The 25,283-nt window shown below is 40.9% G+C and overlaps 1 protein-coding gene across 1 annotated transcript in view; it reads right to left on the bottom strand.

The window, feature by feature from the left end:
• srrm3 (serine/arginine repetitive matrix 3) overlaps positions 1-25,283 on the bottom strand; it is a 417,679-nt gene that overhangs the window by 34,387 nt on the left and 358,009 nt on the right. The window lies entirely within an intron of this gene.

Here is a 25,283-nt window from a genome sequence, read left to right on the forward strand (position 1 = left end):
AGGCAACTTTTTAAAACTCCGGTGAGGCCACATCTGGATTATTATGTACGGTTCCGTTTGCCCCACCACAGGAAAGGTGTTGAGGCTTTGAAGAGGGTGCAGAAGAGGTTTACCAGGATACTGCCTGGTTTAGAGAGCATGTGCTGTCATGAGAGACTGGGTAAACTTGGGTTGCTTTCTTTGGAGCAGCAGAGGCTCAGGGGAGATCTGATAGAGGTTTATAAGATTAGGAGAGGCATGGTTAGAGTAGACAGGGAGTATCTGTTTCCCAGGGTAGAAATGTCTAATATCAGGTGGCATGCATTGGAGATGAGAGGGGGTAGGTTCAAGAGGGATGTGAAGGGTAAGCTTTTTACTCAGAGTGTGATGGATGCTTGGTATGGTGGTAGAGGCAAAAACTTTAGAGGCTTTTCAGAATGTGAGGAAGATGGAGGGATATGGACATTGTGTAGGTCAGGGGGATTAGTGTTTAGATGTTTTTGATTTGTTTTTTAGCTGGTTCGCTACAGCATTGTGGGCTGAAGGGCCTGTTCCTGTACTGTACTGTTCTGTGTTCTATGTTCCACCTCTGTCATAGGCCAAATCAATGGCGGTGATGAATCAGCACATAGGAGGGAGATGGAAAACCTGGCTGAGGGGTGCCACAAAAACAACCTCTTACTCAATATCAGCAAGACCAAGGAGCTGATTACTGACTTCAGGAGGAGGAAATCATGAGCAATTCTTCTTTGGGGGGTCAGAGGTGGGGAGAGAGTCAGCAACTTTGAATTCATCAGTGTTATCATTTCAGAGGACCTGTCCTGGGCCCAGCATGCAAGTATAATTACAAAGAAAGCACAGCAGTACCTCTACTTCCTTAGAAGTTTGTAAAGATTTGGCATGACATCTTAAATTTTGACAAACTTCTATAGATGTGTGATGGAGAGTGTATTGGCTGGCTGCCTCACTGCCTGGTATGGAAACACCAATGCCCCTGAATGGAAAATGCTGCAAAAGGTAGTGGATTCAGCCCAGTGCATCACGGGTAAAGCCTTCCCCACCATTGAACACATCCTCATTGTCACAGGAAGCAGTATTCATCGTCATGACACCACCAAACAGGTCTTCTTGCTGCTGCCAGCGGGAAGAAGGTGCAGGAGACTCATGACTCACACCACCAGGTTCAGGAGCAGTTATTACCCCTCAACCATCAGGCTCTTGACCGGAGAGGACAATCAGAATCAGGTTTAATATCACCGGCAAATATCATGAAATCTGTTAACTTTATGGCAGCATTACAATGAAACAGACGATAAATAAATATAGAGAACAAAACTGAATTACAGAAAGTATATATATGTCCATTAAACAGTTAAGTTATAGATAGATAGCTAGATATACTTTATTGATCCGAAGGGAAATTGGGTTTTGTTACAGCCGCACCAACCAAGAATAGAGCATAAATATAGCAATACAAAAACCACAAACAATCAAACAACAAAGTGCAAACTATGCCAGATGGAAAAAAGTCCAGGACCAGTCTATTGGCCCAGGGTGTCTGACCCTCCACGGAAGGAGCTGCACGTTCGATGGCCACAGGCAGGAACGACCTCCCGTGCCGGCCAGTGTTGAATCTCGGTGGAGTGTGGCCGAAGTCCAACAGTAAAAAGTTTAATATCCGGTCTACTAACACGTTCCTCGATCGTAATATAACCCAGATTGCACCATCTGTTGTTAACCAGAACAGCAAGCACCCAACTCCTTACACTTACCGCTCTCAATGAACTTCCGGTCAGCCGGAACGGTCTGGAAGCCGTTAAGTTGTGCAAAAAAAAAATAGTGAGGTGGTGTCCATTTGTTCAACGTCCATTTAGAAATCGGATGGAGCTGTTCCTGATTGACTGACGGTGTGCCTTTAGGCTTCTGTCCCTCCTTCCCGACAGTATCAATGAGAAGAGGCATGTCTTGGGTGGTGGGGGTCCTTAATGATGGACACCACCTTCCTAAGGCACCACTCCTTGAAAATATCTGGGATACTACGGAGATTAGTACCCATGCCATAGCTGACCAATCTTACAAGTTTCTGCAACTTACTTCAGTCTTGTTCAGTAGTCTAAGACTCACTTCACTTGCCCATCACTGAAATGTTCCCACAACCTATGGACTCACTTTCAAGGACTCTTCATCTCACCTTCTTGATATTTATTGCTTATTTGTTTATTTTTATCATTATTTTCTTTCTGTATTTGCAAAGATTATTGTTTTGCACACTGCGTGTTGTGGTCTTTCATTCATTCTATTATGGTTATTGGATTTATTGAGTATGCCTGCAAGAAAATGAATCTCAGGATTGTATATGGTGACTTATATGTACATTGATAATAAATTTGTTCTGAACTTTGAACTTTGAATCAGTGTGTTTCTACTCCTGTAAACTTTGTTGTGGTTTGGGAGTATGTGTTGTAGCCATGAGGAGGTTGTATGTATCATGAATTAACACAACACTGTGCATGCTCCTGATAAGTCACCCCTATGGTGGATTCACATGCATTTTACAGTGTGACTGTGATACAGTAAACATACAGCACATTAAGAGGGGGATTATATTTACAGCTCATCGCATTAGCTATTGAAATGTTGGGATTTTATTCCAGGGTGTATGTTCCATACGGTTTGTGAAACTGCAATGTTGAGAAGTCAGCTTTTCTGTCTAAAGGATCACGATCCAAAACAAATAACAGAAGCAGGGAAAAAGACATGATCCAGAGATGGAAAAATACTGGTATAAAACCTACGAACAAAATAACAAGCTTGACCTATGACCCATAGACTGATAGATCTATAGAGAACAGACATAGGCCCTTTCGCCCTACTGAGTCACGAGATGGCCATCCAAGCTAATTTCTTTGCAGTGTTTGGGGCCATACCTCTAAATCTTTCCTATTCATGTCCAAATGTTTTTTAAGCATTGGAATTGTACCTGACTTTATCACCTCATTACCATATCATTCATTTGTTATGTGTCTTGTCTTATGACGTGGGCGATCATGGTCTTTCCATGACCATGATGGTCCTTGGCAAATTTTTCTACAGAAGTGGTTTGCCATTGCCTTCTTCTGGGCAGTGTCCTTACAATGCGGGTGGCCCCAGCCATTATCAATACTCATCAGAGATGGTCTGCCTGGTTGTCAGTGGTCACATAACCAGGTGCTCATGCAGCCACCTGCTCCCATGGCTTCACATGACCTTGATCAGGGGGAGCTGAGCAGATGCTACAACTTGCCCAATGGTGACCTGCAGACTAGCAGAGGGAAGAAGTGCCTTACACCACCTTTGGTAGAGATGTAGCTTCACCCCTCCACCCTTATCTCAATATAGCTACCCCATTTCGTGTGAAAAGTTTGCCCCTTATTCCATTTGTCTTTCCATTCTCACTTTATACTTACGTCTTGATGTTTTAGAGTTCTCTACCTTGGGGAAAGACTGTGATTAACTGCCCTCTGTATGCCCCATATGATTTCATGTGTGTTTGTGGTCTTCTACTGCTGTAGCCCATCCACTTCAAGGATCGATGTATGTTGTGCATTCAAAGATGCTCCTATGCACACCACTGTTGTAACGCATGGTTATTTGAGTTACTGTCGCCTTCCTGTCAGCTGGAACCAGTCTGACTATTCTCCTCTGACCTCTCTCATTAACAAGGCTTTTTTTCTCCACAGTAGTGTGGCTTACTGGATGTTCTTTGTTTCTCGCACCATTCTCCATAAATTCTAGAGCCTATTGTGTGTGAAAATCCCAGCAGATCAGCAGTTTCTGAGATACTCAGACCACATTGTCTGGCACCAACAGTGGTCATGGTCATGGTCATAGTCACTTAGATCACATTTCTTCCCCATTCTGATGTTTGGTCTGAACTACAACTGAACCTCTTGACCATGTCTGCATGCTTTTATACATTGAGTTACTGCCACATGATTGGCTAATTAGATATTTGCATTAATGAGCAGCTGCACAGATATAATTAATAAGTAGGCCACTGAGTGTATCTCTGTAAGGTCACCCCTCAGACTTCTTCACTCCTAGCAAAACCAAAACAGCTTCAGTCTATCAAATCTGTAGCTTAATGCTCTGCACCCTCTGGGTGTCATGATAACCTAGTGCTTAGTGTGACACTATTACATCTCGGACGTCGAAGTTTGGAATTCATTTCTAGATTCCTCTGTATATCTTCCTTATGGGTTTTCCCTGGGTGCTCTGCTTTCCTTCCACGGTCCAAAGACATACTGGGTGGGTTAATTGTCCATTGTAAATGTCCCATGATTAAGTTAGGGTTAAATTGGGGTTATCGGGGCTTGCAGGGGGCAACGCAGCTCAAAGGGCTGGAAGGGCCTTCTCTGCACTCTTGGTAAATGACTAAAAATTAATCACATCCTTCCCATAGCATTATGAAAAGAAAAAGTTAAATTTGGTTCCTCCTTGGTATATTTTAAAATAAAATGGAAATTGTAAGACAAAATGGCATTAACCCAGAATGTTGGAATTCTTTGAGGAAGGTAAATGAGTGCAAGTCTACAGCCTTAAGAGTAGATACCGATGAATACATGTTTGTCTAGGGATGGTGGGATCATCTACAGGTGTGCAGGTGCGCATGCCAAATAGTGCCTTATTGGACTGTAAGGTATATGAGCAGAATTAGGCCATTTGGCCCATTGAGTCTGCTCTGTCTGATCCATTTCCCTGTCAGCCCCAATCTCCTGCCTTCCTCCTGTATCCCTTCATGCCCTGACCAATCAAGAATCTATCAACCTCTGCCTTAAATATACATAAAGGCTTGACCTCCAAAGCAAAGAATTCCACAGATTCACCACTCTCTGGTGAATTATTCCTCATTCTTCCTCATCTCCATTCTAAAAGGATTTCCCTCTATTCTGAGGCTGTGTCTTCTGGTCCTAGACTCTCCCACCACAGGAAACATCCTCTCCACATCCACTCTATCAAGGCCTTTCACCATTCAATAAGTTTCAACTAGGTCACACCTCATTCTTCTGAATCCCAGTAAATGCAGGCCCAAAGCCATCAACCACTTTTCATACGACAAGCCGTTCAATCCTGGAATCACTTTTGTGAGCATCCTTTGAAGCCTCTTCAGCTTCAGCATATCACTTCTAACATAAGGGGCCCAAAAATTGCTCACAATAACAGGAAAGTATGAGTGCAAGGGATTTTGAAGGATATAAAAGGGGGCAATATTTTGTGCAAGTGGGAATTTCCTCTTAGGCTATGTTATGACTAATGTTAAGAGTTAGAGATGAGGACAAGGATGAGTGTGAGTGTGTGTGTGTGTGTGTGTGTGTGTGTGTGTGTGTGTGTGAGAGAGAGAGAGAGAGAGAGAAAGAGTTTGGTAGATCTATGGTTTCCTCTGGCACTGTGCCTATCAGCTCAGCTCATGAAGTGGATGATCAGTATTATCGTGTTTTCCACTCTACTACCTCATTAATCAGTTGTTTTTCTATTTGTATTGCATGCTTTATCTAACTCTAATAAAGTGATTTCTTGTCATCTTTAACATGAGTACGGTAACTATTTTATCCTTGTCCTGCTAAATCAGAAAAGAACACGGAACGAGTTTTAAAATATTTTCATTACACTTAATGACCAGAACTGCATACAATACTCCAAATCATCTGTCATCTGCAAACTTACTAAACATGCAAACTATACTGTCATCAATATCATTAATATGACGAACAGCCGGAGACCCAGAACCAGCTTTGCCCTTCATTCTAGACAGGACCATGATGGTCCTAACCTCTTCCTATCTCAATTATAAAAGGCTCTCTGTGCCAGGCATCCCTTTATCTGTTAATATTCTTTCAATAGGCAATAGACAATAGGTGCAGGAGTAGGCCATTCGGCCCTTTGAGCCAGCACCGCCATTCACTGTGATCATGGCTGATCATCCACAATCAGTACCCTGTTCCTGCCTTCTCCCCATATCCCTTGACTCCGCTATCATTAAGAGCTCAATCTAACTTTTTCTTGAAAGCAAACAGAGAATTGGCCTCCATTGCCTTCTGAGGCAGAGCATTCCACAGATCCACAACTCTCTGGGTGAAAAAGTTTTTCCTCAACTCCGTTCTAAATGGTCTACCCCTTATTCTCAAATTGTGGTCTCTGGTTCTGGACTCCCCCAACATCGGGAACATGTTTCCTGCCTCTAGCGTGTCCAATCCCTTAATAATATTATATGTTTCAATCAGATCCCCTCTCATCCTTCTAAATTCCAGTGTATACAAGCCCAGTCTGTCCAATCTTTCAACATATGACAGTCCCGCCATCCCAAGAATTAACCTCGTGAACCTACGCTGCACTCCCTCAATAGCAAGAATGTCCTTCCTCAAATTTGGAGACCAAAACTGTATATAATATTCTGGGTGTGGTCTCACCAGGGCCCTGTACGACTGCAAAAGGACCTCTTTGCTCCTATACTTAACTCCCCTTGTTATGAAGGCCAACATGCCATTAGCTTTCTTCACTGTCTGCTGTACCTGCATGCTTACTTTCAGTAACTGATGAACAAGGACATATAGATCTCGTTGTACTTCCCTTTTTCCTAACTTGACACCATTCAAATAGTAATCTGCCTTCTTGTTCTTGCTACCAAAGTGGATAACCTCACATTTATCCACATTAAACTGCATCTGCCATGCATCTGCCCACTCACCCAGCCTGTCCAAGTCATCCTGCATTCTCATAACATTCTCCTCACATTTCACACTGCCACCCAGCTTTGTGTCATCTGCAAATTTGCTAATGTTACTTTTAATCCCTTCATCTAAATCATTAATGTATATTGTAAATAGCTGTGGTCCCAGCACCGAGCCTTGCGGTGCCACACTAGTCACCACCTGCCATTCTGAAAGGGACCCATTAATCCCAACTCTTTGTTTCCTGTCTGCCAACCAATTTACGATCCATGTCAGTACCGTACCCCCAATACCATTTGCTCTAATTTTGCCCACTAATTTCCTATGTGGAACCTTATCAAAGGCTTTCTGAACGTCCAGGTACACTACATCCACTGGCTCTCCCTTGTCCATTTTCATAGTTATATCCTCAATTTTCATAGTTACATCATCTCCCAATCAATCTTTGCAATTCCTGTCTAATGCCATCAAAATTAGCCATGCCCGGTTTAGGACTTTAACCTATGAACTAGTCCTATCTGTTTCCACAACTATTTTAAAACTAGTCAGGTCACTGGATCCAAAGGTCTTCCAACTGACACATCAGCCTGCTGTCCAGCCCAGGCTTGTTTCTTCAGAAGAGGTTGTTTAGTGTAGCTCTACTCCATTAGGTCCACCTGAATATTGCTTCAGAAAACTTTCCTGGACACACTTAACACTTTTAATGCCTGGCATTGAAGGTTTTCTGAAATGAGAATGTGTTGCCTTGAGTCCACAGTATCAAAGTAAGTTAAATGAGATCATTGTCAGGTTTTGGATGGAGGACCAGAAAGACCCGTTATGTAGTTGACAAAGTAGGGCTGTGGGAAATGTGGACATGGGGCTCAAAATGGTGATCAGGGACTTAGGCCAGAAATCATGAGGATGAGATGGTTGATCAGGTATCTGGGGGGCTTGGGTTTGTTTGGACCTTAGGGTTAGTTTGAGGATAGTGGAAGTGATGAGAATCTGGTGTAGTTGGGAGTTGGGGAGGTAATTCATGGGACAAATGAAAGTCATGAAGTGAGAGATCTGGTTCCACATGAGATCAGGATACAAAGATTAATGGAAAAACTCACATTATCTGTGAGTCCCTTTCTATATGGCCTGAAAGAATACTTGGTAAATGTTCACTCCCAGAACAATGTGATTCAGTGTCCTGCTCAATGTCCAGTGAAGAAAATTTCATGTGAAGTGTCGTAATCAAAGTTTGCTGGTCATATTTCTGATGCAATGTTGAAATACAGCTAGCAACATCCAGCAGCAATAAAAAAAAAGTAGCTGCCACACACACAAAATGCTGGAGGAGCTCAGCAGGTCAAGTAGCATTTATGGAATTAATAAACAGTCGCTGTTTTGGGACAAGACCCTTCAGGACTGTTTTTCCATAGATGCTGCCTGATCTGATGAGTTCCTCCGGCATTTTGTCTGTGTTGCTCTGGATTTCCAACATCTGCAGAATCTCGTGTTTATAATCGTAGCTGTCATTTGTGACTTCCTTGTCTATATTAAATCCCACTACACTGAAGGATACAGTTTGAGAAGAAAATATATCTATGTCCAGGACCTTACTTAATGATAAATCACATTTTAACTGGTTATCTAAAATATTCTCTCTCTTACTTCAATGTTTAGTTTTCTGCTAATCACGAACGGTGAATGGATTGAAAATGAAGACGGACTGAGGAAAAAGCAAGAAGTGTGTTACAGTGCCAGACTGAAAGAACTTGTATCAGGCATGGAGCCTCTGCTCAGCCCCTCTTCTGCTCTATCCAAAAGAATGATCCAAAGGCCATCAGTGAGGCCTTAGATACAGATAAGAAACCCCATCATGATCATAGCCAAATATTCATGTCGACTTGCCTTTCCACATTCTTTATTATTCAACAGGATGTGAATATTGTTGGCAAGACCAAAATTTATTGCCTTCCCCTGTTTGCTCTTGAGATCCATTTTCTTGACCCACTGAGATCAAGGCACTCCACTGTGCTCTTAGTTTTTAGATATAATGTCTGATGGAGCTATATTGTTTTCAAATAGTGTGTGACAAGGAATGGAACCAGCAACTAGTGGAGTTTCAATTCCCTCCAATGCACTTGTCTTTTGTAGTTGTTGTTAAAAAACCCTCAGTGATTAGCTAGATTATATTTTGTAGATGCTACACACTGGTGATAAAGGACATTAATGTGCCAATGAAATGGAGTGCTTATCCTAGGTGGAATTTACTTGGACTTACACTCTCCCAGTAGGCAGAAATGGAGAATTTTCCATTCACTGTGGGCATCCCTTGTTGATCTTGGAAGGTTTTGGGATCAGAAATGAGCTATTTGCCATACAATAATAATCTGACCTAGAGCTCCAGTGCTTATATACTTAAGTCAAGACGATCCACAGGATATTTAAGCTGGATATGGGGTGAAAGTGATATCAAAGGGAGATGATTAGACTCTTGTTGAAACAAGTACTTGCTACTTAACATTCTAAACCCATATTTATCCAGACATTATGACATCTTATGTCTGATTGTTTCATCACCTGAGAACTTGCAAAAGGAGCTTACTTTTTGCAATAAACAGTGAACCTGTGATTGAGGGACGGTGACAGAGCCAGCAGGAAATGGTTGTGGTTAAGACCCTTCCTCCACAGAAACCCTATTGTGATTTCCAATAACTATCTTTGGAATAACAGAGCCACTGAATATAGAAACAGGTCTTTAACCCAACTTCCTTTGGGCCAATTATGTCATCAGCCAGTGGAAAGTCTTTTCCTTGATTCTGATTAACATTATATTTAATTGGGTTTTCTTGGATCAACATTAGGTTAAATGTCACACTTGGTTCATCTTCCCCCTGATGTTCAGCTCTTTGGATCAAGTCTAGACCTAGGTTACAGTGAGGTCTGAATCTGAGTGGCCCTCATACTGAACATTACAAACATGCAGTGATCAAGAGTGGTCCACACCTTCCGTCACTTTGCTGATGATCAAGGAGGGTTCTACTTTAATGGACAGGACGCAATTGATAAATTCCACTGTCACGGAGATCCCTGATGTAGCAGCCATTTTGGAACAGCCCAGCTGACACAGGACCTCAACGTGTTGTCTAGTCAGATTACTATTGCTATATTCAATTCGTTCAGCCATTCCAATACTGTGGAGTGAATCAAACTAGTTGTATTGATGGGAACCATGAGGGAAGGTTGGAAGGGATCTAACTGAAAATGACTCAGCAGTGATAATACAGGGCCACTGCTGCTGAAGGAAATTTATGTCCCCTCTTTGAATGCACTCAATCCCCTGCTAGGCCTGAGTGCTTCCTCCATGTCTGAGAGAAATACAGCACAGAAACAGGTCCTTGGCCCACCCAATCGGCATCAAACAACCAGTTACATTAATCTCCCACTAATCCAATTTTTTAAAAAATTCCCCATGCAAGTTCATTAACTTCTCCAGAAGAGAGTCATGGTAATAGAGTTAAATACAGCAGAGAAACAGGCCTTTCGACGTCACTCCTCTATATCAACCATACACCTCACTGAGTTGGTCTCAATTACCTGTGTTTGCTCCGTTTGTCTCTTAAGCTTTCCTAGCTATGTACTTGTCCTATGCCTTTTAAATACAGCTTTTACCATCTACACACACACTTCTGTGTGTTGAAAATGTTGCTCCTCAGGTTCTCTTTAAATTCTTCTCCCTACCTTTACATTTACTCAGTTTACAACTATGATTGTGTGGCTAGGTGCAGCCCCAATGCCATATTCAAGTCTGCTGATGTTGTAGGCTGAATCAAAGGTGGTGATCAATCAGTATATAGAAGGGAGATTGAAAATCTGGCTGAATGGTGCCATAATGACAACCTGTCACACAATGTCAGCAAGAGTAAGGAACTGATTATAGACTTCAGGAGAAGGAAACATGAAGTCCATGAACTAGTTCTCATTAAAGGATCAGAAGTGGAGAGGGATAGCAACTTTAAATTCCTGTGTTATTATTTGAAACATAGGTGCAATTATGAAGAAAGCACAGTAGCATCTCTACTTCCTTAGGAGTTTGCCGAGATTTGGCATCACATCCAAAACTTTGACCAACTTCTATAGATGAGTAGTGGAGAGTATATTGACTGGTTGCATCACAGCCTGGTATGGAAACGTCAATCCCCTTGAATGGGTAATCCTTCAAAAGGTAGCAGATTAGGCCCAGTCCATCATGGTAAAGTCCTCCCAACCACTGTGCTTATCTACACGGGGTGTTGCTGCAGGAAAGCAGCATCCTTCATCAGGGACTTCCACCACCCAGGACATGCTCTGTTCTTGCTGCTTCCACCAAAGAGAAAGTACAAGAGCTTTGGGACTTGCACCACCAGATTCAGGAACAGTTGTTACCTCTCAACAATCAGGCTCTTGAACCAAAGTGGATTACTTCACTTGCCCCATCATTCAAATGTACCACAACCAATGGGCTCACTTTCAAGGACTCTTCATCTCATATTCTTGATATTTATTGCTTATTTATTTATAATATTGTTTCTTCTATTTGCATTTGTACAGTTTACTGTTTTCTGCACTCTGGTTGAACACCTTAGTGGAGCAGTCTTTCAATGAGTCTGATATAGTTGTTATTTTACAGATTTATTGAGTATGCCCACAAGAAAACGAATCTTAGGTTTGTATATGGTGACATAAATGAGAGGTGATTTATAAGTTCGTGGCCTAAGGTAGAAGGCGTTAATTTTAGAAAACCTAGCACGTTTATTTTTCAACATAGCCCCCTCCTACATTTACATTCTTAATCCAGCGGTCGTGGAGCATACGGATCCCTTCTTTGTAGAAGCTGGCGTCTTGGACCTCCACAAAGTGGTCCACAGCAGGGGTGATTGATAGGCGTGTGGCCTAAGGTAGAGGGAGAAGAGTTATACAGCTCTTGTTATATGCGCATGCATTTCAACTCGTTGAGTGATTATGCAGAAAGTTTGAAGTTAATAACTCATCTTCTTCTACCTTAGGCCACGAACTTATCAATTACCCCTGCTGTGGACCACTTTCTGGAGGTCCAAGATGCCAACTTTTACAAAGAAGGGATCCGTATGCTCCATGACCGCTGGACTAAGTGTGTAAATGTAGGAGGGGGCTATGTTGAAAAATAAATGTGCTAGGTTTTCTAAAATTGACTCCTTTTACTTTAGGCCACAAACTTATCAATCATCCCTTGTATGTACGTCAATAATAAAGAAAAGTACTTTGAACTTTGAAATCTATGCTCTGTAGTTTTGGAGTCTCCTATTCTGGGAAAGAGACTGTGACCTTCCACCCTACCTTTGCCCTCAAGATGTTATAAGCATCTCTGATGCTATCCTTTAGTCTCCTGTTCCAGCCTCTACAGAAAGCCTCAGAGTATCCGGTCCCTCCTTATTACTCAAGTCCTGGTAATCTTTTCTGCATATTTTTAGCTGAATGATTTTATTCTCATAGCTCAGTAACCAGATTCTACCCTTATGTATGTATTAGGAGTAATATACAACTGGTGATTCACCTACCAACCTGCATGCCTTTGAAATGTGGGAGGAATCAAAAGGCAGATTATTGTTTAATTGGAGAAAAAATGCAAAAAAGCTTTAGTTCAGAGGGACCTAAACACAAGAAAACCTGCGGATGAAGATGAAGGATCTTGGCTTGAAATGTCGACTGTTTAATCCCTTCCATAAAAGTGTCTGACCTGCTGAGTTCCTCCAGTATTTTGTGTGTTGTTTCAGAGAGATCCAGGTGTTCCATTGCATGAATCATAAGGTTTGCAGGTGGGTTGCTAAGGAGGCAAACACCATGTTGAACTTCATTGCAAGGCATTTTGGAGTTTAAGAATAAAAAGGTTTTGTTAGTTGCTTTGTTGGTGTGGCTACATTTGGACCACTGTGCAATTTTGGTCTCCTTATGTAAGACAGGATATATAAGCCTTAGAGGCAGTTTAAAGGAAATTCACCAAGCAAATTCTGAGTTCAAAGATTCATTTATTATCCAAGTATACAACTCTGAAACTCTTCTTCTCCGGATAGCCATGGAACCAAACAAGAAAAGGCTGCCCTATGAAGTGAAGCTAGGCAGTTCGATTCTTTACTCCTTCAAGTTTAGAGGAATGAATGGTGACCTTATTCGAACATATAAGACCTTAAAGGGTAGATGTTGAGATGGTTTTGCTAGTTGGAGAGTCACAAACAAGGGAGACACAGCTATAGATAAGTAATTTAAAACTGAAGTGTATAAAACTTTCTTTTCTCAGTGGGTAGTGAATCTCTGAAATTCTCCCCCGAGGTTAGTAGAAGACATCCTATTAGATATACTTAAGGTGGAGATAAACAAATATTTGAAAGATTGAGGAATTGAGGATGATGGGGAATTTACACATGAGAAGTGTAGATCAGCCATGATTGGAACAGGCTTGAGGGCATGATAGACTACTCCTCATCTTATTTTCTTGTGTGCTAGTGTATCTGGAGCACACAGTGGGCATAAGGGCAATGTGCAAAATCCACACAGACAACACCATAGGTCAGCATTGAACCTGGATCTCTGCTATTATGAGACAGTTCATCAGCTGTAGAACAGTGCTTGGTAGATGGCATGAAGTATATAGGGTATTGAGGCTGTGGATGCCTGATGGACATCTTTCCTAACTGTACATTACTCTGCTGGTACCTTAATGAGCCAATGGGATGAAATGTGCTGCACAACTTTAAGGTTGACGTCAGGATATTGGATAAAAGTTATGGTTTCATGAGTGGGATTATAACAAGCCATTGCTTGTCCATTCTGTGTCTTCAATCTCCCAACTCAGATTTAAGATCTCATATAGTAAGAACTATACATGGAGACAGGTTTCTTTGCTGCATCCAGAGCCTGATTTCATGTCAGGTGGCTCATCTTGTTTTATTCTCCATTTTGATTATTGAATGTAATCTTGATGGAAGTCTTTTCATATTGTTTAAGAGTATTTTTTAAAAAGTCAACTATGCTGTGTTAGGGCACAAAGTAATAATTAATGCACTAGGGAGGTTTCTCTGACAATTTGGTATTTTCATGATCACAATTACTAATTCCAATACTTTATTTCAATATTTGCAAAACAAAGTTCCTCTGCCAACTTGTCTTGCTATACAATAATGTATGCAGGGAGGTGTTGATAAATGAGGAATACTTTCCAAAGTTCAGTGAAGGCAGAAATCTCCTGGTGAAATGCAACTTCAGCTTTAAAGGTTCAGCTTTTGGTATATTGAGAAAAAGGGTGTCTGATGATTATGATCTTCAATTTGGTACAGAATTCACAGTCTATCAGGCAGCTGCGATCCCTACCATCTGATATACTTCCAAAAATCAGTAAACCTGTATCTGACACCTCAAGTCACTGGAAAGATGGCATCAGTTCTTTCTACAAAAAATCCTGTGTCTTTTCACAGTACAACATCCCTAGAATTGAGCTACACTTAATCTGCTATGTTGGGAAAGCCATGACTGACACCATTCTCCTGAAACAGATTGCCTATTCCAAGTTGTCACAGAAAAAGACTGTCAGGCAAAGAGGAAATGATTTAAGGGCCTGTTGATGACGTTAAAGAAATGTAACATCTCCATTGACTTCTGAGCACCTCTGCACCCCAACTGATTAAAGTTGTGCATAAATCAGGCTGCTAGTGACAGCCTTGAGTCTATGCATTGGGAGAACTGGCAGAACTCCTGGTTAAGTGGTTAAAAAAAGGGTTTCTCTTCATAAATGGTCCACCTACTCACCTCATCAGGAATCTTTTGTCTGATTTGTGTAAGACCTGTGGGTCCCACATTGGTGACATTAGTCACCTCAGAACCCACAAAACCAGAGCAGTAGGAAGTCATTCTCAGCCCAGAAGAATTTGGAAATACTCCTACAGGGAGTTTCAGGGTTCTTAGTCAGAAATGATGAAAGAGATAAATGCACCTAAGCACAGAAATAGACCCTCATACCCAATAGTCCCTCTAATTTGATTGTAAGCCGTGTCTTCCCTCTCTCATTATGGGCAATGTGAGATTGCTGGGTAATAAAATGGGCGAGTTGATGGCAATGTGCTTTATTGAAACGTGGCTGCATGGGGGCATACCCGACCAAAACTTTTCCATGGAGGGCTTCCAGACTGTTTGGGCTGACCGGAAGTGCACTGAGAGCGGTAAGCGTAAAGGAGTTGGGGCTTGCTGTTCCGGTTAACAACGGATGGTGCAATCCTGGTCGTATTACGATCGAGGAACGTGTTTGTAGCCCGGATATTGAACTTTATGCTGTTGGCCTCTGGCCATATTCCACTGAGATACAACACTGGGCGGCACAGGAGGTTGTTCCTGCCTGTGGCCATCGAACTTTGCGGCTCCTCCCATGGAGGCTCTGACACCCTGAGCCAATAGACTGCTCCTGGATTTATTTCCATCTGGCACAGTTTGCATATTGTTGTTTGATTGTTTGTGGTTTTTGTATTGCTATATTTATGCTCTATTCTTGTTTGGTGCAGCTGTAACGAAACCCATTTTCCCTCGGGATCAATAAAGTATGTCTATCTATCTATCTATAATTTGTAATGACCAGTGTGCACAAAAATCTTGTGCTGTGTAATTTTTTGCCCAGAGACAACACGTGCTTCTTCAATAAAAAGAGTATAAATATGCCAGTTCTAAAATCTGCAGACATACCATCACAAACTCCACGTTGGTAACACCGTCTGCATCGGAAACTGGAAAAGGAAATGTGCTTGTGTACGATCGTGAAATATACTGAACGTGCCAACTGCGCCTTTTGTGCGCAGTTTAAATTCCTTTGTGCCCTAGTAGCAAAAGATGAGAGCGCACACACTCTTTAGAGGGAACATTGCTTAGACCCAACATGTCCATGCCAACCAGGATGCTTGCCTAAGCCAATTCCATTTGTCTGAGTTGGACCATATTCCTCTAAATTGTTCCGATTCATGTCCCCACCTCTACACCTCCTCGTGCAGTTTGTCCCATAAATCCACAACCCAATGTGTGGAAAATTTGCCATTCTAATCCCATTTAAATCATTCCTCCCTCATCTTAAACCTATTGGTTCTAGTTTTAAATTTCACTCACCTGGGGAAAATTCTGTGACAATCAACCTTAGCTATGTCCTGAATAATTTTATAAACTCTGGAATGTCACCCTCAGCCTCCTTCACTCTAGGGAAAACAGCCCCAGCCTAGTCATATAACTGAAGCTTTCCAGTCCAGGTGACGTCCTTGTCAATCTTTTCTGCACCCTAAGATTAATCACATCCTTCCATTAGACCACAGGATACAGGAGCTGAATAAGGCCATTCAGGCTATCGAGTTTGCCTGCTATTTGATCAAGGCTAATTTATCTTTCTCAACCCAGTTCTCCTGCCTGTTTCCCTGTAACTTTTGACTCCCCTAATAATCAAGAACCTATCAAACTGGAAATTCCACAGATTCACCACCATCTGGCTAAAGAAACTCCTTCTCAGCTCTGTTCTAAAGGGACACCCTTTTAGCACGGTGACCAGAACTGCACACAATATTTTGCATGGTAACATGATAAGTGTTGTTACTAACCCAGGTGTATGACTTGAATGTGGTGATGCTTCAATGTCTCATTGATAGAGAAAACACAGCAAGACCTCACAAATAGTAAGGTGACAATGAACTGATCACCTGTTCTAGGGACACTCACAAAAAGCTGGAGGAGATCAGCAGGTCAGGCAGCATCTATGGAAATGAATAAACAGTTAATATTTCTGGCCAAGACCCAAGACTTCAGGCCTGAAAGGGAAGGGCGAAGATGCCAGCGGGGTGGGGACCACAACCTTGTCATTGATTTAAGTTTGTCTTGTGTGCCTCAGTGGCTTGGAGAGCTATGTTGTTTGGAGTCAGGGCTTTTGTTTTGCTCTTGGTAGGGTCAGGTGGGTTGAAAAGATAACGGGCTGGAGAAGAAGGAATCTGGTAGGAGAGGGGAATGGACCATAGGAGAAAGGGAAGGAGGAGTGGATCCAGGAGGAGGTGATAAGCAGAGGAAAAGAGGTAAGAGGCCAGAATGGGAATAGAAGAAGAGGAGAAGGGGAGGGAATTTTTCTTTACCAGAATAAGAAATCGATATTCATGCCATCAGGTTGAAAGCTACCCAGACGGAATATAAAGTATTGCTGCTCCACCCTGAGAGTGGCCTCATCCTGGCACAAGAGGAGGCTATCTGTTTTACTGATGCTTTTTGAGGGATCAATATTGATCAGGGAACCATAGAAATTACGTTGGGATCTTTCATGTCCAAGGGAGAGGACAAATGGGCTTGGTTTAATACCTCATTTGCAAGATAGTACCTCTGCTGGAGAAGTATTTTCTCAGTAATTAATAGCCCAACCTAGAATATTCTCTGAAGTTGCTGGAATGGAATTTGAACCCATAATATCCTGACTTGGAGGGACATGCACTACCACTAACTGAAGGCTAATTTTAAGTGTAAGGAGACTCACCTGTTTTTAATCACCTGTACCAGGCAATCTTCATGATCTGTCACCCATTTCTTTCTGCTGCATCACTTTTATTTAAATCTTTGTACAATCAATTCCTGGCATAGTCACTGTTTTAATGTTGTATTTGTGATTTTATAAATATTAAGTTTTCACTAACAGTAAACAATTGAATTAATTTACATGTCGTGACAATACATGAACCAAGGCATCTCCCTGAAATTCAGCAAATAGTACCAAGGGATCTTTTATAGTGTGGACATCTTGCTTCACTGTGCAGAAATGTCAGCAAGGATTATACTGTATCTGACTTTCAATACATTAAAAAACTTCATGCCACAATCTCACTTGTGGCACAATTTGAATATAGCCTTTAAGTTGTGGAACCCAAATGCTTTGGCAATTTGGTGGCTTGATATAAAAGAGAATCCAATCCAGTAGCCTTACTTGTGCATTTTCTTTAGTCTGCAAAACATTCTGTATTAACATTTGCCCTGGTGGTTTTCCCAGTAGTGGACCTTGTTGCCCAGACTGACATCTAGTGTGCATTTGAAAAATAAAAAAAATGCTTTCCTTTCCTTCAAAGCATTAACATGTTTTTCTGACAATGCTGTTGGTATTTTGATGGGTAAATGTACCACTCAGTGTGGTGGTGGTGAAGTGGACTTTTGATGCTGTGGTTCACGTGCTCTCTTTGAGTTGGAGTGGGTGAGGGAGGAAGAAATCAGTACTAAAATGTCTTCAATTCTTTGGACAAGGAGCAGGAAATACTACTAGTTCCAGGCACTTAATCAAAATTGCCTTCTGGAAGATGTAATAGGTTCCCACTGAAATTAACGAGTCCCTTGACATGAGATATGGCAATACTGACTGAGAAGTTGTGGAACTCACATTGGTTGACTTCTCTAACTATTTTGCATATGGTAGTCAGTCCAGAGTTTACCAACAAGTGCCTAATCCTCACCTTGAATCCCCTCCTCCCTCCTAATTCGGTGATCTGCCCTCTTCAGCAGTCAGGATGGGTTCACCTGAATGCCAGCACGCATTATGTGAGGCCATACAATAAATATAAATCATCGGAAGTGACTTGTGGTATAGCTCCAGTGGAATAGCTAATGAGAAGAAAACTTACATTTATCATAACAACTTCCACAAAATTAACTTGTCCCAAAGCATTTTTCATAGAATTGCATTATTGTCATTGTGAAGACTCATTCACTCAGCTTCCTTGTGCTTGCTAATCTTCAAAGTCACAGAGTTAAGCAGTATGCTGATTTTAAACCATGATAATGTTTCTCCGCACTTCTCCATCCCTACAATTCTCTGAACCTCACAGGCTTCTTGATAATTCCCTAATTTAATCGCTCACCTCTTGTGGCAGTACTTTGGCTTTCTAGACCCTGTTTTCAACCATCCTTCCATAAACTTCCTTACTTTCTTACATCCTTCAATGTATCTTTCAAAACGTACTGTTTTGCCCAGGCCTTTTATCATCTGTTTCAAAATCTTCTTTTGTGCCTTGTCAAATTTCACTCAATCCAGTGAAACACCTCTGAATATTCCATTGTGTTAAAAGTGCCGTATGAATGATATTGAAGTATATGAAACTAGGCAACGGGAAGTTTTTGTCAATATTCAATGAAAGAGGATGGGAGCAAAACTTCAGACTCTGCAGCAGACAAAAAGCAAGACTGGACCAAAGATAAAAATAAGTGCAAATGTGCCTTTCGATGGCTCTGCTTCTGCAGCAGAAATCAGAGAATTTCACATGGTTTATCATATACTCTTTATTTCAATGTTAACTAGTTACACTAATTACTAAGTCATACACAATCTCAAAACGCATTCTACAAACAAGTGCAGAATTTCATTTGCTGTACCTCCTTTTCTTGTTTAACGCAGTTGGATGTGAAAAAAGAACTCGGAAGTGCTCAAGCTCAAGGAAGACTGAAAATTCCCTGATATACTGGCAGTCATTGTAATACCTTTACCAGCGCTGAAGGGATGGCATAGACACACGCTGGTGCTAATCAGCATCGGGCATCTTGTGTCTTTTTAAAGAGGCAGATCACCCCTTATTCTTTATTGCTTTTTGATTTTTCCAACTTTAAAATAAAATGTTAGAGCTAAGCAATCACCAAATAATGAAACGTACCATATCTAGGATATTTTGTATGGTTGGTAACAAGCAAGGTGGTTGGAGGGCATAGAACTCCAGTCACGTGGACAGATTGATTAGTAATCCCTAGTAAACATTAGAAAAAATCAATAGCCAATCTCAAATCCCAGCCAGCAAGGCAACATAATTTCCCAACATGAATAGTTTCGCTTTTTTTCCCTTCATACCTGAAGTGTAGCGCAGATTCCAAAAAGGTATACATTTATTAATAAAAGGGGAAATGTTTCATCATTTGTGATTGAACTTTTGTTTGAATCAAATCGTTACTTTTGTTGATTGTATGCACACTTGTCAATCATACCCTCTACTGCTCAACTTTAATATAATTAATTAGACTAATTGCTTCAATTTTGATGATATCTCAGAATTCTCTCTGCAAACAATCAAAAATACCAGATGAATTTAATGGATCCATCAAGGTGACTGTGCCTGTAACTGTCCAGACCCTTTTGAAATCTTTCTACCTCTCCACTTGAAAGATGTTGCAAAAAAATCTGCTGCTTTGACAAAGCTCGTGGTCATCTGCCCTCATCTCTGCTTATATAGCTCGGTGTCAAATTTTGCGTGACAACATTCAAGAAGCATTTTGTCACCTTAAAGGTGCTACGTAAAGACAAGTTGTTGTGAGGATGTTGATTTATATTCAATCCAGCTTCACCGAAAAAGAATGATCAATTGCCATTTATATTCAGTTAATATTGATTAGTTTGATCTTCTCTACAAATACAAGATTTTTGCATACTGCACCAGAAATATTTTTTTCCCATTTTATTGGTCCAAAGTAAATGCAATGTTGGATCCTGACTTTTGGCAATAGTGTGAAAAGGCAATCAGCAGTCTGGTTTACCTCTCTCTCCTCAGCTTTGTTGCTGATACTTTCAAAGAAAACAGATCCAGTTCCGTATGTAAGCTGATCTATCTTTGACTGTTTCACACTATCACTCAAAGTTACAACTTCCCCTTGACTCCCAACCGAACACTACATGTGTGTACCTTAAAAGAACATACCATTCCACACCAATTATTTCCAATTTTCAAAAGAAATGTGTCCTATGTTAGGACTATTTGAACCCAGCTAACCCAAGCAACTTCAAACTGCAGTGTCCAGTTAGGTACATGAGAAGCTGCCCATGCCTGGCTCTGATGGGGCAGGAGTGTGGCAGTGAAATGTTGTTTGGGCACAATGGGCATGTGTAGGAGCACTCATGGGGTTTTACACTCCTCCCGAACTATGCACGTGCATCCATTGTGGCTGTTGAAATTGAAAGCCTGCTAAGTGAAGAAACAACTATGACTCTCCCAGCACCGTGCAGTCAGACATCGTGTGGATGTATCAGCACCCACTATGATGTGCATTGGAGATTTTTCCCCAATTGACCTGGGAGTCATTTCTGTGTCATTGAAATCCCAGCAATTTTTATAAATTACATCCAAATTTGGAGAGGTTCCAATAGTCTGTGAGATCCCTTCAAACAACCACTCTCAGAGAAATTCTGAGCTCTGAAGAAATTAAATGCCTCTTACGATGATGACTCCTGACTGATTTTAATCATTCATGGAGCATCCTGTGTGTTCATTAATGTGTTCCAGGAATTCCTTATTCATTTATTGGATGAAGGTATCACTTGGTACATCTCCCCTTGCCCCTGTGGAGGGATCTTGAGGCTTTGGAGAGGGTGCAGAAGAGGTTTGCCAGGATGCTGCCTAGTCTAGAGGACATCTGCTACCATGAGAGGCTGGACAAACTTGGTGGAGTGGTGGTGACTGAGGGGAGACCTGATAGACGTGGATAAGATTAGGAGTGGCATAGACAGAGTAGACAGGGAGGATCTATGTCCCAGAGTTGAAATGTCGAATACCAGAGGGCATGTATTGAAGGTGAGAGGGGGTAGGTTCAAAGGCGTAAGTTTTTTTACTCAGGAAGTGAAGCATGCCTGGAATGTGCTGCCTGGTATGCTGGTGGAGGCAAGTACATTAGAGGCTTTTACGAGACATTTGGATAGACATGGATGTAAGGAGGATGGAGGGATATGGACATGGTGTAGGTAGGAGAGATTAGTGTTTGGGTGCTTCTGATTTGCTCTTTAGTTGGTTTGGTACAACACTGTGGGCCGAATGGCCTGTTTCTGTGCTGTACTCTTCTGTGTTGTATTTTAGATCAGAATTTGCAAGAAGACCTGTTCACACAAGGTAGTAGATCTCTTTCTTTAAAGGCTATTAGATTTTATACAATCATGGTTTCATGGTTACCATTACTGGGGCTAGCTATCTTTGACATTTTCAATCTGATTTAATGAATTGTGTTTAAATTCTCAAGCTGCTATAGAGAGCCTCAAAATCACATCTCTGGATAAACTAGTCCAAGAACTTACTTAGTTGTGATTTCCGGCCTGTGTGGTTGGCATGTCATTATAAACCTATGTATACCTATAGATATGGAACAAGGGAAAACTCCAGGTTCCACCACCATTTCAAAGTTAAACTCTACTCTGGATTCCTGAATTCTTCAAGGCTGATCTTTTATTAGAAATGATTTACGGACCGTTTTGGATGGGGTAATTTTATAGTAAACCACCTGTTTAATGGAGAATAAAACGGAGTTATCACTTAAGTCCCATCAATTTGTGATACATATACTGTGAGTAATAGGAACACATGGCATATTATAAGTACTTACAATGAGACTGGTACAACGATTCTTTTGACCTGGTTCATTTCAGGCCTTCTGTATTGTTATAGTCGTTAATCTTGGATTGAGTTGGCTCAGATTAGATCAAACTGAACTGATTTTACACAGAGCATTGGTGTTAATGTCAATCATTACACTTGGGTTGGGGAGGGTGGATCTGTTAAATCTTTCAAAAACTTAGCTCACCCGTGACACACGGTTCTTCGTGATAACCAAGTTAAGAGAAACACATTTAATACTGTACAGGAAAAAAAGCAGCATTTTGGAACTTCTACATTTCAACAACACAAGTCAACATAACACAGAATTAACCCAAACTGTACAAGACTGAAGGGGTCTTATTACATACCATCCTTAAAAAAAAACATTTTTATATAATATTGTTTTTTTTCATTAAATGCATTTTAACTACTGAGATACATATTTACAAATAAGTTAATAGTTACCAAATAAATAAAAGAACTCCACCATGGACTGTCCCAAACCTGGCAGTGAGAGGAGGAGGTTTGGGCATTGGGCTAACAATCCCATCCCGTAAAAACTCAGTGCTACAGAAACACCAACGGAAGCTCTAAAGACCTCGTTCCTGGGAGGGGAAGGAGATGATGGGCTACACCTGTGATAAGTTGAAAGACTGGCCCAGGACAGAGGACTCTGGCGAGCTGCTGTCGGTAGCCTATGCCCCAAAAGAACAAATCCCAGAATTCAAACATCAAATGTTTCTTATTGGGATAGCAGTAAATCCTATGAGATCTGTGCAATTAACTGTGAGGTTGCCAAGTTCCTTTTATAAATATACCCTTCAACACCAATAGTCGAACTATACTCTTTTGGGAGAAAGGAGCCCAGGTATTCACAGGTGATCTCAATAATAGGTTATAATAATATAACAAGCTGAGAAAATATTACATCACAATGAGCCCCTCCCAATGAACTGTTTTCCACTGCTAAATATCCAGTTTATAACATGACTGTTGCTATAACCAATACTTGGATTAGATTGGAGTTAATTCTGTTACATTATATTGCTGGTAATGATGGACTCATTCGTGGTATCATCCTAACCATTGTTTGCTAAGGTAATGTTGCAAGGGCTCTCTACCACCTGATTATGTTCAAAGGTTTTGTTCTTAGGAAATCAAGACAAACTGGATGAGCCAGCTTGTTTCTTTTATCTTTTACCGCACTTTCATATACAGTGAACTTCCTAAATTCAACACACTCAGGACTTTGCTGGCGCCAGACTAATAGGATTTTCAGAATATTGTAAGTTATTCCTGAATATATTTGAAAGTGAATGCATAAGCTTCTAGGGAGTGTGGGAAAATGAGCCAAGAGAGTTTCCAGGAGGTGCAATAACTACAGTCCAGGTATGGGAAAGGGTGCACAGAAACTCAGAGCTCAGATGATCAGTGTAATTGTATAATTATACCAGTAACGTTATTTGCTCTTCCACATTGGATCCTGTTATCCATTGTGAACCCTGGAATTTACTAACACCAGACTTGGCAAAGGCCACATCACAATGATGTCAATAAATATCAGACTTGTCAATATCACCCAGATCTCAAGAAAGAATACCGAAAACAAATTCAAGAATTGAGTGGATAGAAGTATGGAAGGAATTAATATTTCCAAAATCTCAAGGTCTAGTCTTAAGGATCTAAATTAAGATTGCTAAATATTGGGAGACCTGTACAGCGGAGGTTATAGAGTTTTATGCTCTCTACATGAGGATACTGTTTTTTAAGGAAAAGCTATAGTGGCCATACTTGGGCTGTTGCTGGCATTCATCACCCACTGTATTTCCATTCATCTGTTGTGGACAACTGACAGTCCTTCAAGGATATTGTACAGGACTGTGAGGGACACCCGCAGCAACCCTCCCTCCCACTGAACTACAAATTCCTAGAAAAGGGCAGCTTGGGGAGTCTGATGATTATAAGTGTTACAATCAACAACAAAGAAAGAAACATTCAACATTGCTTCTTCTACATTGATAATCCTCAGTATAAACCGCAACTGGTCACAATGGAGCATGCAGCATGTTGAATTTTACAGGGTACTCTGGGATTATTTATCATATATTAAACTGAAGCTGGCATTCTTATCTAAATAATCTGTCTGCATATGTATCCTCTTTTTATATTTGAATCATATTTGCCTTTCATTGACTTTGGGCTTTACTGAAGTTTATGAACAATTGAGGTACGTGGCAAAAAGGTGCTAAAGATAATGTTAAACTAATCAGATGTCTTGCATTTCTGCTCTTTGCATTCCCTAAACCTGAAGCACTCTTTCTACAATTGAATTTGGAAGTGTCTCTGCACAAACAAATGGTCTTACAAAATGGTCTTTCCCAGCACCTTTCTAAAATCTTACAAAATTGCTCCAGGTACCCATGGTTGAAAATAAGGCAGTTTATTCTCCCGCCTCTTAAATCAAATCTGTCTGCAGCCTATTGTTTTTGTTCGGATACGTATTCTGGTGGAGGAAGAGAAGAAAATAATCAAAACAGAATGAATGGAATCCAGACACCATGTCCAGGTGGAGAGTTGGTAGAATATTAGGAGGAAAGGAGATTAAATAAGATTAAGATACTCTGCTGGACTGAAAAATAATAAATATTTGTGACATTGAGTAATAATCCATTAATATCAATCTGCACTACACCTTATGGTCCTGCTTTTCACATTTCAAACATTAGGTGTTAGTACTGATGCACAATCTCTGGTGACAAATATATTGCCAACCTATCTTTTTCTCTATATTACTTTACTTCCTGGAATAAACTTTCCTCAATTATTTCTTTCTTTTCTTCATAGTGGATATGTTATAAATAGCAGGGCTTGCAAATCATAGGCATTCACTGAAAGTTACGAATGCAACCGCCAAGACGCCACATAAAATTGCACATCCGCAAGACTTAAGTGAATTTGTCACTTTCCCCTTGAGCATGTATACAAGTGCATGTGATAGCATATTTCTATATTTTAAACAGGCAGGAGAGGGTGAGCTGCTCTGGATTAAATCTTAATATGGGATACTATGAAAAGCATTGATTATCAAAACTACAACTCCAATCTGCCAACTCCGGAACCTTGGACGAGTCTTCCAAACCCTGGCTCAAACCTACAGTATGAACTACTGAATAATAAATTACAGTGTATTCAAATGCTTAGGTGCCAGTCTGGAAACGGATATCTCTTA

Source organism: Mobula hypostoma, chromosome 23 (assembly GCF_963921235.1).
Source record: "Mobula hypostoma chromosome 23, sMobHyp1.1, whole genome shotgun sequence".
In the NCBI taxonomy this organism is placed as follows: Eukaryota; Metazoa; Chordata; class Chondrichthyes; order Myliobatiformes; family Myliobatidae; genus Mobula; species Mobula hypostoma.